Consider the following 22,558-nt stretch of genomic DNA (forward strand, 5'->3'; position numbering starts at 1 on the left):
AATCCTTACTGGAGTTTTTAATAAAATTCCCACCGACAGAACAAATGTATCATCCTCCTGAGAAGTTAAATAGTGCAACATCAACAATCACTTATTAAAAAAATAATCACTAATACCACTCTAATTCTTTTAGTATAAATTTAATTTATCTAATGGTATTTAAACCAAATTAACAGTATTTTAACAAAGTATAAACCCTAACACATTATTTTAACACTAATCCTATGTCGCATATTACAGTCATGTCAAACTTGTAACGGACACATCAGTCGACGGCATTATAGTTTATAGGACAAAATGGACGAGGAAGAACCCAAGTTTCTTGTATTTTAAGAAGTGATAGACTTTTTTGTATTTTTTGATTAGGAAACAATTTGTTTCTCCAACAAAAGACTAAAGATTTATTTGTCCTTTTCTTGAAATAGTAAAATTTAAAGACAACGCTTACAACAAATAGCATACTTATTCACCCATGAATGAACCACAGAGGTAACCAATTGCAGAGTAGTCAGATAAAATAATTGAGAGAGAAAATGGAGTGAAGTTAGAGAGAAAAGGAAAACGAGAGAATGAAAAGGAAGAGAAGCTCAGAACTTATGAAGAGACATGGACTAGGAAGATACAAACAAGCATAGCATATTTTATAAGGATTAAGGAAACGGCACACAAGGAATGCATCCAATGTAGACACATCAACCTATTAAGTGTAAGTTGCATTAAGGAAATTCCGAAAGAGTAGCAACATTGTATATGTGTCGATAAATACCACAAAAGAGTCCACTAATGATTTGGGGCGCCATATTGAGTTAAATGCCTCTGCACTACGTTTTTAGCACAAAAGTTGTTTGAATTATGACCAGAAGCTTAAGGTGGTGACGTTATTTTATTTTTTCATGTACCATTTCATTCTCTCTATGCAGCTACTTTAAAATTGACTTAAAATTAACTCAAACTAAGATCATAAATCCGATTAGTTTACCTTATGTATTTTTTAAGTGATGAATTTTATTTTATTCAGATACTTTATATTTAATGCTTAGACTTGGTCAACTGAGTTAGACACTAATCACTATTTTACGAGGCTTTGCCATAATAATAATAATAATAATAATAATAATAATAATAATAATAATCTCATGCTGATGTAAACCCAAAAAGAGAGATTCAAAATAAGAAAACAAACAATTCAAACGATGTTCCAAAATGAATACAGTTTAATTTTTCTATTATAATCTGGTGATACAGTAGATCCTCTTGAGCAAGAAAATGGGTACAAAGAATGAACACTACATGTAAACTACAAAATTATAAACAGAAAAGGAAGTAATTAATGTCCTAGAATCCAGTTCAAAACTATGTGAATAGAGTTACAACGTCTCTACGGTATCCTCTTACAATTAAAATCCTCGGTATATTTTCCAGCAACATATCCATGTACTCCATATAGAAATATGCTGGGTGGTTCAGTGGAGGTGGAGGCAAACTTACCAAAACAACAGCAGCCATTCTTGAGTATCTCAACATTATTGAATTGAGCTTAAGCGTTGTGAACAGGAACTTCTCGACCTGCTGCTCATTCACAACTGCGCGCTTACCATCTGCCATTAGAGGGGTGCCATCTTTCTTTGCTGCTGCCTTCATTTTGTTTAGATAATCATCAATTCTTTGTTGAGCACCTTTAAATGCATCCTGTGACTCATCCTGGGGAGACCCACCATTTTCTTGTGAAGAAATGGGAATGACAAAGACTTCTGCTTGCATCCGAAGATCATAAAGGAATTTTCTCACATCAGCTTTCAGCACTTCTGCATCTGCATCCTCTTCTGCAATGCAGAAAACCTGAATTTTGCAACTCTCAAAGCTGTCCTTGGTAAGAAGCAGCTGAGAGAGCAGCAGCATGAGACCACCGTCTCTCACAATCCAGTAGAGGTCAATCGTGCCGTACTGCTTCTGGTACTCATTGGGCCACTCATCAAGACCCTTCACTATGACTACTGCCTTGTTTGCAACAATGCAGTCGTTAATTATCCCAACAAATGTCTTGGGGATTTCTGTTAAGTTCTCCCGACGCCAGATCTCTGGGTAGCGCATCACCACAATGTTTGGCTTGAGATTCCCAAGGCCCATTGTCTGAACGATACCACGAAAGCCTTCAGACATATTAGGGGCGACAACAATCTCAGCCACACCTTCACAATTCTTGTAATTAATGTAGGTACTGAGCTGTTTACAAGCAGTCTTGGCATCTTCAGCACATTCATGGTAGTCTCCATCCAGTATAGAGACAAATATAGACATTCCTCGACCTTTCTTCTTCATACAGTTAGCAAAATCTGCAAGTTTGGGATGACATGGAACATTTTCTGGTAGTTGACCCCAGGGCCGGCAAAACACGAGTGGAATTGGATACCAATTCTTTGGGTGTACTTGGTTTTCTACGGACATTACAAATAAGTTAATAGATAAAAATTGTTTTGGGCATACTTGGTTTTCTACAAAAAAATATTCTATACATAAAGCAACTGACATAAAATTTCGTCATACATAGAGTTGGTAAAGAGAAGCAATGCAAAATTATTAAACTTGAAGCCTAAATATCAACCTTAATAGATTATTCTGTACACAGAAAGTTCATTAATGTTGTCATTGAATTGAAAAAACTTAATGAGAATACTTAAAGTATGAAATTATCCATGAACACAAAGTTCAGTGAACAACTTAATTCCCAATTAATAAATTATAGCTATTTTGTTTTTCTTTTGAGTGAAGTATCAATTATGCATGATAAATCATGTCAATGACAAAATTATCCATGTCAGAACAAAACGTGTTGATTTTGTCTGCAACATGATGTTTCGTGGGCTATTTTCCCCAAGGATTTTAATTATTTTTTTCATTGAAAAATTTTTCAGAGACAGATTTTCATGGGTAATTTGGTCCTTCGTTCTTTAGTCGTTTTCTTGAAAGCTCTCAAGGACCTTAAGAGTAATATTTCTTTTTTCTCCAACCAATCATGCCTTGATGCCAGGATCAACAACATTAATGCATAATATATTGTATCATATTATCTAGTTGACTGAATTTGAAAGGTATATACCTCCTAGTGATCGAAGGCTCCGAAGTGCTAGTTGGAAATATGCACTTTTGAAACCATCTCCCCAGTCGCCAGCCTTTCCTTTGAGGCCCACATACTTATATATAAGACTTGCAAGGGCCAAAGCCACCACAGTGAATGACCACGAGATCAGGAACATAATCACTGCATTGGAAACAAGGAAAAAATGATGCATTGCAAAATTGAGGGTTAACATGAAAACACACATAAGCAGCAGAAGAAGTAAGTATAAAATGGTTCATAGAAAGCTATAGTCACAGGCTAAACTTTTTTACTCTTCCATAAAGACCCACGTAATTTTGGTATTTATAAGAAATGAGAGAACTTTTGATGATCTTTGTGTATTTCTCTTAGTGGCATGCCCCTTTGGCCTCTACATCTAGATATGAACCACTAGAGTACGTTGTATAAACTTAGAAGGAGGCTTTCTTTCCCAAGTGAGTCAAGTTTCATATGTGGATTATACATTTGCTTTACAGCTTCAAATAATCTCTGCAAACCTAGTTCAAAAGGTTCAACACTGCTATTCAACTAATTCAAGAGTTTGACTATATATATATATATATAGATCATCCTTCGTTTTATCATCACCAACTTGTGCCATGTCTATCTCCGTGTGAATGATACGATTAAGATTATCATGACAAAACTTAGCAGACATTTTTGAACCAAAGACGGGCAAATTCATATCTTCATGTTATAAATGTGGCTCAGTCTGTGTCTGCTATTGCTATTTGAAAAAGAAAGTATTCACTGGACTGGACATATTGTAAACCTATTCATAAACATGTCCCAAATGTCAAAGCTTCACACAGGAGAATCCAAACCACAGTGAATTTGCGGGATATTGGAAATCAAACATCTATTGCTACAAGAATGCTCAATTATTTTCTAATCTAAAATCTAAATCTCAACGCAATAGCAACTGGAATGTTATGGTTCGCAGTTTCAAATTATGAATATCAAAGAAGCACTAGGGCAAGGAATATAATACTACTAATGTAATACACAGCCATTTCCCAACCCAAATTATATGCACCTATAACACGGTAAACTGGTGTTCTACCATCTATGCTGTTTCACAGATGGTGCGTTGAGGCAAGGAATATCAAGAATGCTCAATTATTTTCTAATCTAAAATAAATCTCAATGCAATAGCAACTGGAATGTTATGGTTTGCAGTTTCAAATTATGAATATCAAAGAAGCACTAGGCAAGGAATATAATACTACTAATGTAATACACAGCCATTTCCCAACCCAAATTATATGCACCTATAACACGGTAAACTGGTGTTCTACCATCTATGCTGTTTCAAAGATGGTGCGTTGAGGGCACTCTATCACATTCAAAGCTTTAATTTCAGCGTTATATCTTTACCATAGTTGCAAACCCCCGCATCCCCACCTCGCCACAACACAAAAAAAGAAAAAAAAAAAAAAAAAAAGAAAAAGAAAATAAAAGACAGAGAAAGAAAGGAGAGGGAAGCATGCATAAAGCAGAAAAATAATTGAAACAACCAAGATGCGGCCAAATAGAAGCAAAATGAATCCGCTGATAGACAATAATGACAAATATGCACAAAAAAGACACCATACCAATGCAAAGTAATGCTCCAACAAGAGAGAGAAACCAATGATGAAATTTCCAACGAGGTCGCCAACTAGGAGCATCTAGAAGATCAAGAAGGAAGCAGGACAAGTTGACACCCGTATAACATAGAAGGAAAAACATAGTTATAGTTGGAGTGATAAGATCCAGATTCCCAATAATGACACACACACCACATAGGATAGCAGTGAAAAGGGTAGCAGCATAAGGCTCACTGCCATCTGCAACTTTAAAGTAGCGCAGAATAGGTAAAATATCATCATTGGCTATTGCTGCAAGCAGACGTGGGGCACCGGTCAGACTCTGAAGAGCAGCACCCAAAGTTGAAAGAATAATCCCAATTTTAATTAGTGAAGGAAAAGGCCAGGCGACTGTAGCCGTTAGTAGCCTGCAATAAATCTCCATATCAAAAACAGATGAAGTAAATTGGCAATATTTAAGGGGTTTATCCATTCAAAAAAGTGAATAGAAGAGTTTCTTCTGACATGGATGCCCAAAACTCACAATAATTAAAAACCATGATGAATTACATATTTTTCATAAGTTGACTACCAAAGGTAATCAAATGGTTCCTGTTTTTAAAGGGACTTCTTGGTGCACATCTATGTTGCATGGGGTATGGCATCAACTTTTCAAAATAAACTGTAAATTTTCACCTACTAAAACATGTTCCATGTGAAATCAAACAAAGTAACACAGGGTTTGAAAATGGTTGTTTTCTTAAAACAAAGATTAAAAAACAATGAAAAAAGTGACAAAGGGTTTGAAAATGGTTGCTTTCTTTGAAAGCATAGATTAAGGGAAAAAAATTTAAAGAACACTCCAAAAACGATGGAAAACTTGTGCCAAGTTGTTCAAATGTACCCAAACCATACCTAGCTCGTTTATTTTGTAGGAAACTTTCTATTTTTTTTTTATCTATTTTTGTTCTTTGCATACCTGCATGTACCCATCACACGCTTGTACCCGGTATGGGTACGCTTCAAGTTTGCACAACCTGTGCAACGTAGGTACACACAGGGCCTAGGTCTTTTGAGTTTATTCTAATCTTTTTCTTTCTCAGCAGAAGTCCAGATCAGTCCATTCAATTTTTCTCATCATTTCAAATACATCTCTTTCAAGAGGAAACAATTATACAAAGAAGTTTCGACCAAAAATTACCTGTCTGTTAAAAGCTTCTCTCTGGTGGCAACAGCGCCAAAAAATAACACAGAAATAAAATACAGAGAAGTAGTAATAAGTGTTGCAGATAATGTCCCAATAGGAATTGATGCTGAGTATCTTTTAGAGAAGCTGATCTATTAGAACCTGCCATTATTCCTGTCACAGCTGGGAAAAAGAGGCCTACTAATGAACTGGGAAGAAAGAATATAATTAGAAAAATTGAAAAGTCATTCCAATATCATAAACTAGAAAATGCTTAAACATATTGGTCCCTCAGGATCCTGCATTAAATGTGAAATAATTTTAACTTTATCAATTATAGTGATAAATAATCTTAAATAGTGAAAATTTTCTAAATCTTTCTCCTGCAGCCCATGCTGATTGGGACCACAGAAACTGGTTTGCAACTGACAGCAACTTATAAAATCTAGTTTCATATCATCAGTAAATGTTGGGCTTGATGGCATATACTTAATATAAAAGTTACAATATAATTATGGAATAGGAGCTAAGGGCTACCTATTTCAGCTCTATTTCAAGCTTCGATATTTCATCTTCAATGGACAGAAGTTTTAAAACCCTGGTGAGGATTTTTATATTTCAATCCTATGTAAATCTTTCTCTTGATTTACCTGGTTCCTCATAATAGAGTTGAACAAATTTAAGCAACGTCCTTGAGGGCTTATTAACAACAAAGGCATTGGAAAGATGGGGAAATTAGATTTTAGGATGTCTGCCCTCTTGTTTTGCAGTTATTGCTTACCATTATCTCTCACCATTTTTATTCTAAACTTCAATGGTAGAGAGGTCAATGAATTAGAGTCTCACCTTCCTTTGTTTAACCCTATTCACCTATCTAAATCTAAATCTTCCGTCAAAGTCATTTTTTTGGGACCATTGTTCCTAATTGAATAAACATTAATAACATTGTTTGACCCCATTCTGTTTAATGTTCAATTTAGATTCCACATCATTGGCTTGCCTTCATTTGCAGTTCCCTACTGCAAGATCTATATAGATCAAGCTTTCTGGTAGATTCGGTAAATTGTGGAATTGCCCTGTCAACAAGTAGTTTTTTTTCACTAAATTCAGATATTTTGGTCCAAGTAATGCAATATCCTGCTGCAGACGTCAATTTTTGCAGTGCTCGTTATTTTTTGGAAGGAAAGAACCCACTGGCTGAAAAGCACTAACAGAGAACTCCTTACTTCCAACCTCATCGAGAATCTTTAGGCCTCAAGCAAATCAAATTAATTAAATAAAATTAAAACCATTCTCCTGTCTAATTTAAAAATCCTGCGTCATTAAGTTAATATATCAGCCAATGAAGAACAGGGTAACATATGAAGATTAAGTATAATGAATCCATACTATTGCTACTAAGGACTTGTTAGGCACTGCATGCTTGTCAAGTCAAATTTTTATTTATACTTTTAAATGGATTTTGGTTGAGTTTTTTTTTTTTTTAATTCGAAACATAACAAATAAAAGAAGATACGAAGATGCAACGATAATGTAAAGTCTGTGGAGGAAAGAAAAATAACTACTAAAAGCAGTTATACATGATATAAGGGTAAAAGTAGTAAAAAATTTGGAGACCAAAATCAATTACTTTTTGGTATCCTCATTATATATATTGTATATAAAAGATATAGATATAGAGACATTTCATAAAATGTATTGTACAGTATTGCCTAATAATAGAGTAAGCTAAAGAGAGGTTCTAGAAGTGTCTAGAAAAGTCTAGAGAAGTCAGAATCAGTTAGATTCAGTTAGTGCAGGAAGATCAGAACCTGCTAGAATATGTTAGAATGAATAACTAACTTAAGTGTAAGCTCTCTGTATCCTCACTGTATATAAGGCCATGAGCTTAGGGCCCATTTGGAAAGCTTCAAAAGTTACTTTTTTGAGCTTTTGACTTATGAAAAGTAGTAGTATTAATATCTAGTGCAATTTTCAAAACCAAATTGTAGCTTTCTAAGAAGTTATTTAAGTGCTTATGGAAAAGTTAAAAAAAATTACTTCTCTCATAATAAAAAGCTTTTAATCACATTTCTTTTAAAATAAACACTTTTAGAACTGAAAAACCAAATACAAAATAACTTATTTATAAACTGCTTTTAATATAAGCATTTATTGTTTAAGCTATTTTTTCAAAAAAGAGCTTAATTAAGCTGTTTACTCAAATTGGGCCTTAGTGTTATTACACATAAAGACATAACACTCATTCTCATTTTCTTTCCCGATCTCTTTCTCATTCTCTCAACTTCATCAAACTTTATCACCTAAAATTAAAGCATTTTGCCCCCACATCATTCATCGACAGATTTAAGATGCATGCACAATCATTGTAAGTTATATTGGTAAAATAGGGCAAATGAATGTAAACGAATGAGAAAGACCTACTTGAAATTCCAGCTTACATGGCCATCAGTTTCTGGGATTCCAGCATCATTAGTTTTTTGATAATCTGAACTCCAATTATCTTTAATTGTCTCCCAACTCAAACCAGTAAATCCCTCTGAATCAAACATGGATAAAGGGGGAAAAATATGTGAACAAAAAACATTTGTAAATACACATTTATAAGCAAAAAATGTCTTTCCTATTTTTTTAAAAAAATAAATAAATAAGCCCTCAACACTCATCATCAAGGGATTGCAAGCAATGTGGGTTCTACAAGTTGATAAGTAAATTCAGTATTGAATGCAAAAGAAAAATGAAGAAAAAAAAGAACCCTATTGACTCTTATTTCCCTACTTCCCTATTATTTAATTGATTTTTCACTCTCACTCCTTCAAGAAAAGGAGAGAAGCATAGTTGATTAGTTGGTTTCCTTGATTTTCTTTATGTGCTATAAAGCTTTTGACAATGTAGCATGACTTGTCACGTCAGAACCTTTAGGGTACCAGATTCTTCAAATAACCACAAGTGAAGACAGAACACTTTAATCTCTCATTCAGGAATAAGAACCAATTCTGAAAAGAAAGATCCTAATTTTTAAACCAAATATCAAGGTTGAGAATCTATTAGCAATTTCTATATTATAAATGAGGACAATGTCAATGTCTGTAACTTTACTAAACAGTTCACGACCCTTTTGTTATGAAATTTTAACATGTTTATTAGGGCCTTGCCACTGATTATGATTCACTTTTTGTCAAAAAAAATAAAAGAACAAACAAACATTGTTGTGGTATGTGTTACAGCAGCACAATTCTAGACATGAACCATTTCTATTTTAACCCACGCAACTTTGCCAGTCAATTCAAAAACTGCTAAAGTCTAGATTGTCTTCAAAGCCTACTGTTGACATGAACAATTTCTATTCTTTTTCTATGCAACTTTGCCAGTCACTTAAAAGACTACTAATGTCTATATTCAAGGCCATCCTAAAATGGAAGCCTCGACTTGATTACAGCTATTCCACAGTAACAATTTATAATTACTCAGAATGGCATCAAAATCAAAATTTCAGTCATGTTTTATAGATAAGATGAAATACAAGTCAAATAATGTTAAAATTTAGTTGCATAATATTATATCAAAAAATTTAGTAACAAATGTAATCTAGAACAAATATTTCCAGATCCAGTCGGAAAAGTTACAAATCTTTATGCATGAGTTGATATTCTGGAATATTTGGTTATGCTCTTGTCAGATAATGGTTCTCTTTAAATTGATAAATCAGAATTCAAATAATTCATTGCATTTTATCCTTTTGATAACAGTTAAAGAGACAGAAGTTTTACCCCATTGATAAACTAAAACAAGTTTTCATTAGAGTTAGGCTACTTCTACCACACTCTGTTATTGAAAGTACTATATATGATGTTCCAAGATCTTTAATCTCTCACTCCAACCCAAAAAAGAACGTGTTCATTAAGAAACAAAAGAAACAGAAAGAGAAAATTCCATGAGTGCAACTTGCTTCTGAAAATCAACCAAGTGTTACTGGTTCAGAAGATGCCTAGGGAAAATGTGTACATGTGTGCATGAGCATTAGATGGAACTAAAACATGGATCCTTTAATAAAAATGACAAACTGGATGACTTAGAAAAAAAGAACAAACCTGAAGGTTTATCCTTCTTAGCCACAAACATTCCCAAGAATATGCAGATGACTGAGAATAAAACAGGAACGAGAAATGCAGGTGCAACCCGATTTATCATCTTTACTCCTCCAAATACAATAAAGCATAAAAGAATGGTCACAACAATCCCATAAATTTGCAGATCATGAGAACTTGGAGCTTCTATTGGTGTCACTGCAGTACCATTAACATGGCTGACAGTCTCTGCACTTGCAACACAAATAAAGTAATCATCAAATAATCAAGTGCTTGCTTCAAACATAATTAAGTTTTACTCATAATATAAAAAATAACAACATTAAAGTGTTTCAGTTGATTCAAAACTATCATAGTAACTCTACTTCCCCTCATCACTATGATGCAATCAATTTTAAGGAGTATAATGTAACCCAAAACAAATTACAATTAACAATAACATATCTAGGGGTGGCAAACGGGCCAAAACCGCCGGGCCGGCTTGCATAACTCGCCAAAAAAGGCGAGCTGGGCTAGAAATTTGAGACAACTATAATAAAAGAAGCCCGGCTAACCCGCACCGCCTAGTGCACGGGTTTTGGCGACGTGGGACGGGCTCTTGGCTTTAAGATTATAATTGAATTTGGAATGTTAATTTTGTACTTGTATTTGAAATGTTTGTTCGTTTTACTGTGTTATAATTTGGACTATGTTTGATTGATTAGAAATTTGGACAATGTTTAATTATATGTTTTGGAGAATGTTTGTTTTGTTTTGGACAATGTTAGGTTTCATTAATTTCTTTTAAAAAACTTGGTTGATGATTATGTTTATTAAATATTTAGAATTATAAAGACTTTAGTATTTGTGAATTTAGAAAATTTTTTTTTAATATCTTTAGAAATTATAAGTTTATTGAAATGTTTGAAAAAATTATGTATTTTTTTATAATATTCAATGATTTGATAATTAAAAAGAAAAAAAAGAAAAGAGAATTGGTGGGCTTAGCTAGCCAATTCACCGTTAGGCGGGGCAGGGTAGAAATTGGGATCGTCTTAATGGGCGGGGCGGGCTAGCCTGCCTACCACCCCTAAACATAGCCTTATCCTACTAGATAGGATTGGCTATAAAGATCAGACGATACCATTGTACCCTATCATGGATCATGTCTATGCTCAAATATCTTTTTAATATGTTCTTCTAGTTCTTTTCTGTGTGTCCTACTACCCCTAACCACTGGGCTATCTCCCTTCTATTCACCCTCCAACCTAAATGATCTTCTAGCCTTCTCTAGACATGTACATATCACCTAAGGCAGTCCATCATCCTTTCATGATAGGTACTAATCCAACTTTCTCCCTCAAATCTTCATCATTTTACTATGGCAACTCATCCATCGAAGCATCCTCATCTTTGACACCAAGTTTGCGTTCTTGTTGACTTTTTACCAACCAACATTCCCTCTCATATAACATAGTTGGTCTAATAGCTATGCAATAACATTTATCCAGATTTAAAGGCACTTTTTTTTGTCACATATAAATCCTAAAGCATTCCTCCAACCATCTTTAATCTTCTACATGGCTTTTATGCAATTCTATATTTATTAGAATAGTTGTTCTGTATAATTTTCTTTCTTCAACAACCTACTCTATAATTGTTCTATCTTAATTTGGAAAAAGAAAAATTCTCCAAATATACTGATAGGATCTAGCAGAAATTAGGGATTTTATTGATGAACTAGGGATTGTATATCACAATCCCTTATGGAAGTACACTGTTGGATCTAACCAACTCTGGAGAGAATTTCCCTCTCCTGAACTAACAAACTGACAGAATTTTCTAACTAACTAAAAACTAACTAACCCCTAGTATTTATAGGCAGCAGCTAGGCCTAGCACTACTGCTCCTAAACCTGCTAAACTAGCTTAAAAGAGCCAACAAACAGCCATCCAGCAACAATTAGGAATTAAGCAGTGAAAAATCAGCCCATCAACTCTAAACCTGTTTCTATGATATACTATTAACCATTTAAAATTGTTGAAGTATGTTTTATATCTGTAATATTGTTCCCTTCTTAATAAATTAAAAATGATACAGGAGCAAGGTGAACATAAAAATAAATGATACAAGTGACAACAATTCAAAAGAAAACGAAAAAAGGAAAAAGGTTGTCATTAAATCATTACCTCTAAAAATCCCAGCTTTAGGAACTGCTTTCAAAAATGTTTCCACAGCTCCCAATACGTAACTAGAACCATAAACAGACAGAACTTCAGAATTCATTACATGATACACAATAAATGAGACTACATTTTGGCAATGTGATCTATCATCAACTAGTCCAATCTCTCTGAAAAAAGTCAGAGAGAGAAAAGTCCATATTATGCACTTACAGTGCTCCAGCAACAGCATTCCCAAGGAAGAAACATATACCAATGCTAACTCCAACTTCTGGACCAAGGGCACGCCCTATTAGATAGTATGGTCCCCCTCCCTACAGAAGATCAAACACGAGAGAAAGACTGAAATGAACAACGCAAAATACTTAAAGCTAAGCTAAAGCAGAGAACAATGAAAAAAAATACTATAAAAATCTCAATGATCATATAAGGATATTTATTGATTACCCTTTACCTTCAGAACTTTAAACTCCAGACTTGTACTTACCTTCCCAGAATACACAACCATAGCCCTATTATAGGTACTAACTGATTGAATGAGATCTTATTCTAATCCCAGCCTAGGCTCAATAGTGTTGTAGAGGATTTGTGCACCAAACTTTATGCGGTGTACCTATGACTATGAGGCCCTCATACATGAAACATGATACTCAACCATTGCTAAAATCAAATATACCCCCCCCCCTTTCCCCCTAAAACACAGGCACAAAACTTGGGCAACACAGGATCAGCAGTCTCCATTTTTAGAATTGACAACCCAAGCATAAAAGTTGTGGTATAATCATTAAAGACAGCATGCTGTCTTTAAATTCTAACCAAATATTTTCAAAAGAAGGCAATAGTCATACCAAAGAAATAGTAGTTAAACTATTATAATTACCTTCATAGCACCATTAGTCGCAATGGCACTCAATGATATTGATGTAAGAAAAGTACACAAGCCACACAAAGCAACAAGCAGAAATGACTCTCCTATGCCAGCCATTCCAACAATCCTACAATAATAATGATTATGGTTAAAATAATCCAAAGTACCGTTAGTTTAACCATGGCAAATCCATCTAATTCAATCATATGCAAAATAGTTAAGGAAACTACAACAAATATTACAAAAGTGAAAATAATGCATTGGCCTATTTGGTATCGGCTCAAAACAGTTTGCAGGAAAGTGAGGAAAATTCAGAGTTTCTCTATATAAGAGCAAAAAACAACCTAAAGAGTTATTTATAATCTCTCAACATCTCTGAGAGGGAAGGTCCTCTATAAAGGTCAAAAGCTTTACACAAAGTAGAAGCTAGACTTCTAGTCTTATCTCACAAAACCAACAAGAAACCTAGTCAACAGGAACTCTTTTATGGTTCTAGGCAACACCCAGCATTTATCTAAGGTTGTAGGCCAGTGGCAACGGGGCGGGTAGGGGCGGATTTTTGCTCTACCCGACCCCGTCCCGCCGTACAACAACCCACATAGAACCTGCCCCGCTTCTATCGGCGGGTAGTAAAATGTTAAACCCTAACCCGCCCCGCCCCTACCCGCCCCTATAATTATTAAAATCCAATAAATAAAATTAAATTTCAAAATTTATATAACCATCATCACATACATAACATAAATTAAAGTAAAAATTTAAATATGATACAATATTATTAATCATTTACTAATTATTTTACATATATTATACATATTATATATTAAAATTATATATATTATATATATAACGGGGCGGGTATTACCTAAACCCGCCCCGCCCCGCCCCACCCAAGAACCCGCCCCGTACCGGGGCGGGTAATTACCTGCCCCGAGCGGGTAAGGGCGGGGTGGGTACCCGCGGGTTCGGGTGGTATTTATCTAAGGTTGTAGTAAACAATCTCACTGTAGACATAATACATGATAGGGCTCAATGGCGTCATTTGATCCATGTAGCTAACCCCACATAGTGGGATAAGGGCATAAGGCTTTGTTGTTGTTGTTGTTGTTGTTGTTGTTGTTGTTGTTGTAGGACACACTCAGCTACTTCACTTAAGTTAGACATGTTTGACAGAAAATATAAAACCATGAATGCCTTTGAGAAAACTCATGACATTTGGTTGCTATAATCAAATCTCACAAATGATTTGGCATTCAACCATAAATTATTCTCAGAAGTGGGCATAGTGATTGATAATTTGCTTGAAACTGGTGAAATACTAAGTTGTAAGTTGCAACCTAATGAATCAGAGTTACTGTTTATATACAGAAGCCAAGTTATAATATTTTCATGAGACTCTCATCATACCATGATATTCAAATATTAAATTCGAAAAACAAAAAAAAATCAATAACTGAGGAAAGATTTAAAGACATGCAAGTTACCAAGAGAAACGAATGTAGTAGATGATGCCCAAAATGCTTTGTATGCATGGAATGAATACACCCATCATTGTACCCAGCTTGGGAGCAGCAGGCTGCAAATAAATGATCATGGCCAAAAAAATAAAAGGAAATAAGTCCAAAATTAATAAACCCAATGATCACATGCAATGTCAAACTCTCACGGAGTATGAGGAATTGCAACTCCACATTAAATGGCTTAGATTGCTTTAATTAGAACAACTCATCTCGACCTAGATACCTAGTAACAAACAAATAATCCAACAGAGTGGACTATAGAAGTACATATTAGAGGAAGTACAAATTTGAGGGACTGCATATCACTGTAGAGGGTGATGGAGCAAAGTCTAAGAGAAGACCTCAATATAGAGAAGATTTGGTTTTGTGCCTGGTAGGTCTCCCATGGAAGCTATCTACTTGTTATGAATACTAATGGAGAGATAGCAAAGCAACTTGACATATTTAAATATGGTCTTCATTGACTTGGAAAACCTATATGATAGTGATGAAGATAAGTGGGGGATGATCTGAAGCGGTACTGCCATGACAAACAGTGACCAGGTCCTCTTCCTTCTTGGCTGCAGCCATGGAGGTCATCTCCTCCTTCGTTTCCACATGAAAAGAAACAATAAAAGTAGAAACATGGCCCTGCAATGGCAAACAGCAACCACATCTTCATAAGAAATCAATGCCACCAAAACTGCCACTGATGACGATGAGCATCAGCTAGTGAAGAAGAACAGAGTCAGACAATCTGCAGCAATGCTGCGACAACGAACCATGACCACATCCTCTTGCTTCATGGTGGCCACTACGGAGGCTGCTCCTCAGTTTCTGCATGAACAGCAGCAACACGAGTGGCAACATCAGCCTGAGACAGCAAACAGCAACCATGTCCACTTCCTCCATGTCAACGCCCATGGAGATCATCTCCTTCATTTTTGCATGAACAGCAACATCATACCTTCATCCTTGTTCGTTTCCTACATCTTTTTTTTCCCTTCTCTGGATCTGCCTTTTATAATTGGTTTTTTGGGGAAAAAAATTTGTTCCTTGTATTTGTTTAGGGTAAGGTTGGTGGGGGTGATGCTTTGGGATGATTGGAAGAGAGAATGGGAAACAATGATGATGGAGTGGTAGTTGTGGCGAAATGGTAAATTTAACTATAGATAGAATTGTGATTTATTGCATTTTATCTTGTACCCTGCAACCAAACATGATATAAAAATAGTGTATTTTTGTCTTTATCTTATTGTACATAAATCACTGCAAACAAAGCCTATGGGACCGCATTAAAGGTTGACTAAGCTCCTATCTTTATAATTGAGTCTTGAATTTACTTATAGAATATATACAAGACTACAACAGCAGGTGTAGCAGCAGCTTGAATGCATTTTGTCGATGATATAGTCCTAGTTAAAAAACTGACAGAAGAAATAAATGAGAAGCTTGATTTGTGGAGACAAACCTTGGAAGAATATGGTTTCTAAAGATGTCAAAGTACAACAGAGTAGATGGAATGTACCAAGCAACACATAAACACAAGCTTGGAAGTGAAAATTGGAGACATCATCATCCCACAAGTCACAAACGTGAAGAATCTTGATTCCATTATCTAAAATGATTGGAGGGATAGTGTGAGATATAAATAATAAGATTCAAGCTAGGTTGTCAAAAACTCAAAATAAAGGAATGCTTCAAGCCTTATATGCAATAGGAAGTACCATTAAAGCTTAATGGTAAGTTTTAGCACAACAGAATGTCACATGTGACTAAATGTTGGGCAGTACAAACCAACAGAAACATAAGCTTGATGTTGGGGATGAGGATCTTGATGAATGAGGGAAAGGAGCATGGATCAGAAGGAGTGTAGTTTGATAGTCAAAAATAGTGGGAGGCCTAAAAAACTTCGGAGGAAATTATTAAAAGAGAACATAACTTTAATTATCATGGCCATGTACACGAAATCATTCTTATGAGGTAAGATAAGGAAGGAGCAATTACTCATTAATAGAGTTTTGGGAAAAGAGAGAATTCAGAGAATCAGAGACGAAGTTCCAAAAATGTGTAATGTTCAGTATCAGTGATTTTGGCAGTGATGTGTTCTTACTTACAAGGAAGAATAACATGCTGTGAAGCCAGTCCAAAGGGAAGAATAGTCCTTTCAATCTTAAGTTAGTTATGAGTTATGACAGCCGTTACTACCTTATAGCTGCCTTATTCTAGCTGGCTATGCTTATAATAACTCTTCTCTAGATTTCACTGTCACTTAGCTAACTCACTATTACTCATGAATCATGATCATGAAAAAAAAAATTCACAATAGTATTGTCACATCATCATCAATATAATAATAATAATAATAATAATAAACCTATTTATTTTTCTTATCTAATATCTTGAAATGCCTAGAGAAAACAAGTTATTCAGAAATCTAAGTTATTCTTGTTATGACATTTTTTTTAACTTGGTCAATGTATTATTTTGGTAAATTCAAACCATGAATGCAATGTGCACACATCATATAAATCAGTGCTAGAATCTGTAATTTAGTGCAGTTAGGATAGTATAGAATCGATTATGATTCATAGTTACTTGTGAATATCTTGTAATTATGAGCATTCATTGCACACACAGTCTGATATAAACAAGACTCCATGTTCTAGCTCAGGCACACGTAGTTCAGGCATTTTTTCTCTTCTTTCTTCTATCTCAACATGGTATCTAGAGACAAAAGAGAAAGGTATCATCACTAAATCATGTCTTCAGGAAGATCTTGTGTCTTTTTGTGAATTTTTTTGGAAAACGTGCTGTCCTTTCAATTTCGTCCTCAACCTGTCACCAACTCTCATCATCCTTCTGACAGCCTGAAAACAGCCACCATCCACCATTTTACTGCAGCTGCAGTTGGCCGCCTTAGCCAGTTCCCATCACCACTTGCACAATTATGTAATTTATGATATTAACAAGTTATGATATGATCGTTAAATTGTAATATCTTGTAGTTATGTACATTCATCACATTCAGTCTATGTAAAGAAGACTTAGTTGTGTAGCTTAGATAGACAGAATTCACACAGTCTTTCTCTTCTCTCTTCTACCTCAACAATCCATAACTACATTTGAATGTCATTGCTGCTAGAAGAGGCAAATATAGAGGGATACAATTCAAAGGAAGTAAACTTGAGAATTAGCAATACCTTTGGCTCCCCTACAGTGATAGAAATATCTTCGCCTTCTCTAGGACTAGATGGTTGCACAGCTTGCTCACTAGTCATGCTGAGAAAAGACAGAAATGGAAAATTTATTTACGTCAGAATGACCAAACAAAGCTTACACAAACTATCAAATTCTGCAATCAACATTGATCAAAAGAACCTTCCCCTTTAAGAAACAATTTAGAAGCGTTAGACCAAACCGGAGTTTGAGTACAAACCAGAGAATAACAAAACAGTAGCATGTAAATTTAAAAACAGCATTCTACTTCTAAAGAGGAATATTAGTAATTAGTTCACAGTAACCAGTGAATCTCCATACCTTTTAAGACCAAGTATATTGACAAGGGAATCAAAACCAAACAGTTCAAGCTTTGATTCTTGATGGGATCCATTAGGCTGTGGCTGACTAGGAGAGTTGTTCCCTTCTTTAGCATTAGAAGCCTCAGTAGCACCATTACCCACGTTTATTTTTCTGACAAATAAAAAAGCCACTTTCAGGCCAAACAAAACGACTTCAATCAAAATAGAACAGGAACCTAACAAGTATAGTATGCCTGGCAATCCTCCTAATCAAAATCCCACTCACATGTCATGTAAATTACAACTCAAGCCATTCTGTGTGGAACTTTTAATTAAGAATCTTGAATCAATAATTAGAAGGATATACTAAGGCTCATCAATTGACTACTATAAGCCACCGGACGAACTCATCCAATGTCATTCTTAAGTATCACAGGATCAACCCAACATGCAGCACTAAAAATTTCTCTCACTCATTCAGCACTTCTCCAACGGATACTCTAATCCTAATTTTCAATAACCAAATGAAAAGTTACTACAGTCGCAAGACATATACAGTATTTTTTTTAAGACGAAAAAAAACAAAAACAAAAGACCATGGATGCGGTGGTACCTGAGATTAGGAGGAGGTTGATCCCGAAACGGTTGAGAAGAAGAAGCAGCGGAAGAGGATCCAGGATCCATTGAAGACATCTCAAGCACCGCACGATCGCTGTCCAACACAGGCCGATACTTGCGACCACTGCCACCGCCACCGTCAAGGTCCACATCCTCCATTTTCCGATCTAACAAAAACCACAGATCCAAAAAAAATATAGTGAATCGGAGAAATCCGAAATCCAGAGAGAGAGAGAGAGAGAGAATGCAGCGAGAAAATTGAGATCCAAGATTTATTATTGATTTATTAATTATTATGCGCTATGTATATATAATACATAAATATAACACATATAAGGTGTTATGAGTTTGTGTATGATAATGACGATGACGGTGGTATGCATACGTACTGAGTTAAGAGAGATGAAGAAGCGTCTTTGACTGGGAATGAAGAAAAAGAAGTAGAAGAGAGACGAGAACACAAGAACGCGGGGACTTAAAAACGACGAGGGGGAGCAATGGCAAAATAACAATGCCGGATTTGATAAGAATGCGGCTTCATTTCTCTTTCTCGTTTTCTTTTTTCTTGCGATGGATGTATTATTAATTGTCAAATGCAGTCATTTTTTAACCAGTCGGATTCAATTCAACGTGGGTGTTTTTTCTCGTCTTTGTGTTCGTTTTTCGTTTCATACTATTTCTCCAAGTTATTTTAAATACTTATTAAATATTCAATTCGTCTGTACATTTTAACGAACAACAATAATCACTAACCCTTTAATACTAAATTTAATCTCTGAACTACTTCAATTTAATTTTTAAAATTTTAATTTTATTTAATCTTCAAACATTACAGGCATAACTTATATTAATCTTAAAATAATTTTTAACATACAAACATTAAATATTGACATAGATAATTAAACATCCAAATACCACAAGTAAAACAATATTATTTTAATTTGACACTCAAATAATCTAAAACGATATTATATCACTTATTTTAAAAGGAAAAATTTCAATTAACAGCAGTTATAATATTATTTTCAGATTATTTGAGTGCAAAATCAAAACAACAATTTTAACATAACATCTAACTATTTATGTCAGCAGTTTCTTTAATATTTGTATATCGAAAATTGTGCCAAAAACTAAAGTAAATTACAATTATAAAATTTGAAAAATATTAAATAGAGACAATTAAAATTTTAAAGATTAAATTAAGACTTACATAAAAATTTAAAAACTAAATTAAGTATCATCTCATTTCTAACAAAAAAATAAATGATAACCTACTAAAATGTTCTTTCGTAAAAATAAAAAAAGATGATTTGAGTATTTATTCTATTTTTTATTTTTTTTTCTCTTACTTTTTTTTGTTGTTTTTTTATTAATTTGTGAGTATCACAGCGAGTTTTTCTTTCTAAGAAAATGATTATTTCATATTTTTTTGTGTGGATAATAGTTAGAAAAATATCTTGGAAAGAAATCAAATGCTTTTAAATAAATTTTATAAAATATTCGTGAACACATATTTTATTACTTACATAAAAAAATAAAGTGATAAATCAATTTTTACTCTTTAAATAAAAAAGCAAGACAATCAAACAAAATACACAACTAAATTTAAATTATGTATTTTATATTCATACATTATTTATTTATAGATAAACGAAAACTTATATAACTAATTTTAATATATATAACACTCTAACTTTTAGCACGTCATGATCGTACTAAAAGTAAGGTGTTACTAATTCGTATTTTTATTAACTGTTTAATATTGAGCCTTTAATTTGATGTCACGTTTCAATTTTTTAAGAAAATGACTGAAAATTTTGTTTTTATCAATTAAAATCACATATCAAAAATCATCAAGTAATAGCAGTCACATAGTTATTACTAATAATAAATGTCATACAAAAGAATTCAATATAAAACTTGAATACAATTCTTATCCCTCCGTATAAAATAAATCTTAAATAACAAAGGCGAGGGAATTTTATAAAAGCAACTCAACTCATAAATAAGTCAAATAATCGCCCGCAGTTTCAAACTGAGTCTTTGAACCTGTGTCACTGAAAGAATGGAAGATTTTAGGGTGAGAACAAACTACACATTCTCGGTAGGGAATAGGAATATAGTAAAAGTAAGGAAATAAAATGCAAATAATTAGCCTTACTCAATAAAATTATTTTTATTAAATTCCTGAAAATACTTTTATTTCTACTTTAGATAAATAATTACTTTTCTTTAAATTTCTAAACTCAAAACAAATTTTAATCACAAAATTAGTCATACTAACCATCTCTCAGCCACATAATCATTTCTCAACCACAATATCTCACCTCAATACATCCGTGAACTAACAGCACAAGTAATAAGGGATTCAAACCAACATACAAACAAGTCAAATATCACAATCACAGAAAAATAATATAAGCAAACACAACAAAATGCAAATGTGCAAACAACAAGATGCATGTCTATTCCTAATACAGGCCATGAGCTCATGTGTCGATTGCCTATCTGTTCCCAACATTACCCGAGCACGAGTCCCAGATATGGCTTTCCAGATGCATACAGTGTGCTTATATAAGTCTTACGGCCTATAAATGTGACTTTCAATGTGCTTACATTTGGAAAATAGTTCTCAGTGTGTGGGCACTATACATTTGGCACTAAGGTCCAAACAAAGTCGCTTCTGCTCTCCTGTGGAAGACAGTCCTTTACTTAATATATTCATTTAATCCTTGTTCTCTACTCTCCTGTGGCAGATATTCCTTTAATTATCTCTCTTTCTTTTACTTTTCATTCTTCTTTTTTCTTTCTTATCAAACCAAACTCAAAACATAACTTAAAGGAAAATCCCTTCTCAAAAAATTGAGTTTAAAACATTATGCTTTTCTTAATAAATCGAATTGAAAACAAAACTCTTTTCATAATAAATCGAAATCAAATAATATTCTTAAATTAAATTTGTTTTAAATAACATTTTAAATAAAGTCTTAGTTTTATAAAAATTCGGCAGCATTTCCTCTAAAAATCAGACTATGCCACCCTTCTAGGGTCTCTACCAAATCATTTTCAATTCTCAAAAATCATTGATAAATCCAACAAACCATATTCATTATCAAAGCATTTATAAATCTAAAAGCTAACTAGTTTCAATATCAAATTATTTTCAACTCTCCATTTGTTACCAATAAATCAACTAACGCCTTCTCAAACTCTTTCCAACAATTTTAAATCCAAGTCATTCCTTACTTTAGAAATATAAATCAAACCTTTCAATATAAAACCATTTTCTCGATATGTATAAATATGTAAACCTATTCTTTACTCAACATAGAAACATTTCTCAAAATAAGTTTATAAGTCGGATTTTCAAATTAAAATCACATTTTCGTATACCTTTTTATAAAAACTTGGACAGGACCTCCCTTAACATTCGAATTCACCACCCTTACAGGCTCCTTCATTCTCTCAACAATTCCCAAATCATTGCAGCAGTACTTACTATTATCAAACAAATCTTAAATCATCAATCAAACTAAGAAATTAACATGACTAGAAATTTTAGCAACATTCACAACCTCAATCCAAATTTAATTCATACCTCAGTTTAACAAACAACACCAATTAAACACCATTCATAACCACAATTCAACAAATTTATATCAATTAGTAATACTAGACTCTCGTAAATTATTTGTAATTATTCAATAAACTTTTTAGACATTCTTAAATTAAAATATTTAACTTTAAAAACAAACCTCCTACCTCCGTATGAAATCAAAATCAACAAAAGCTCTGGAGAAACTTTCTAACCGAGCTGCTAAAAAGGAAAGCATCAGAAATTGTGTGTGCGTTTTATAATTCTAATTGGCCGAAATCAAGAGGAAGGGGAGCTACGTCACCGTCAGCTTCCACTGAATAAAAATAATGCAA

The 22,558-nt window shown here is 33.9% G+C and overlaps 1 pseudogene; it reads right to left on the reverse strand.

Moving 5' to 3' along the window:
- Positions 1-1,194: 1,194 nt before the first annotated feature.
- LOC112738433 (cation-chloride cotransporter 1-like) lies at positions 1,195-19,303 on the reverse strand (annotated as a pseudogene).
- Between the last annotated feature and the right edge of the window lie 3,255 nt (positions 19,304-22,558).

Source organism: Arachis hypogaea, chromosome 13, assembly GCF_003086295.3.
Source record: "Arachis hypogaea cultivar Tifrunner chromosome 13, arahy.Tifrunner.gnm2.J5K5, whole genome shotgun sequence".
In the NCBI taxonomy this organism is placed as follows: domain Eukaryota; kingdom Viridiplantae; phylum Streptophyta; class Magnoliopsida; order Fabales; family Fabaceae; genus Arachis; species Arachis hypogaea.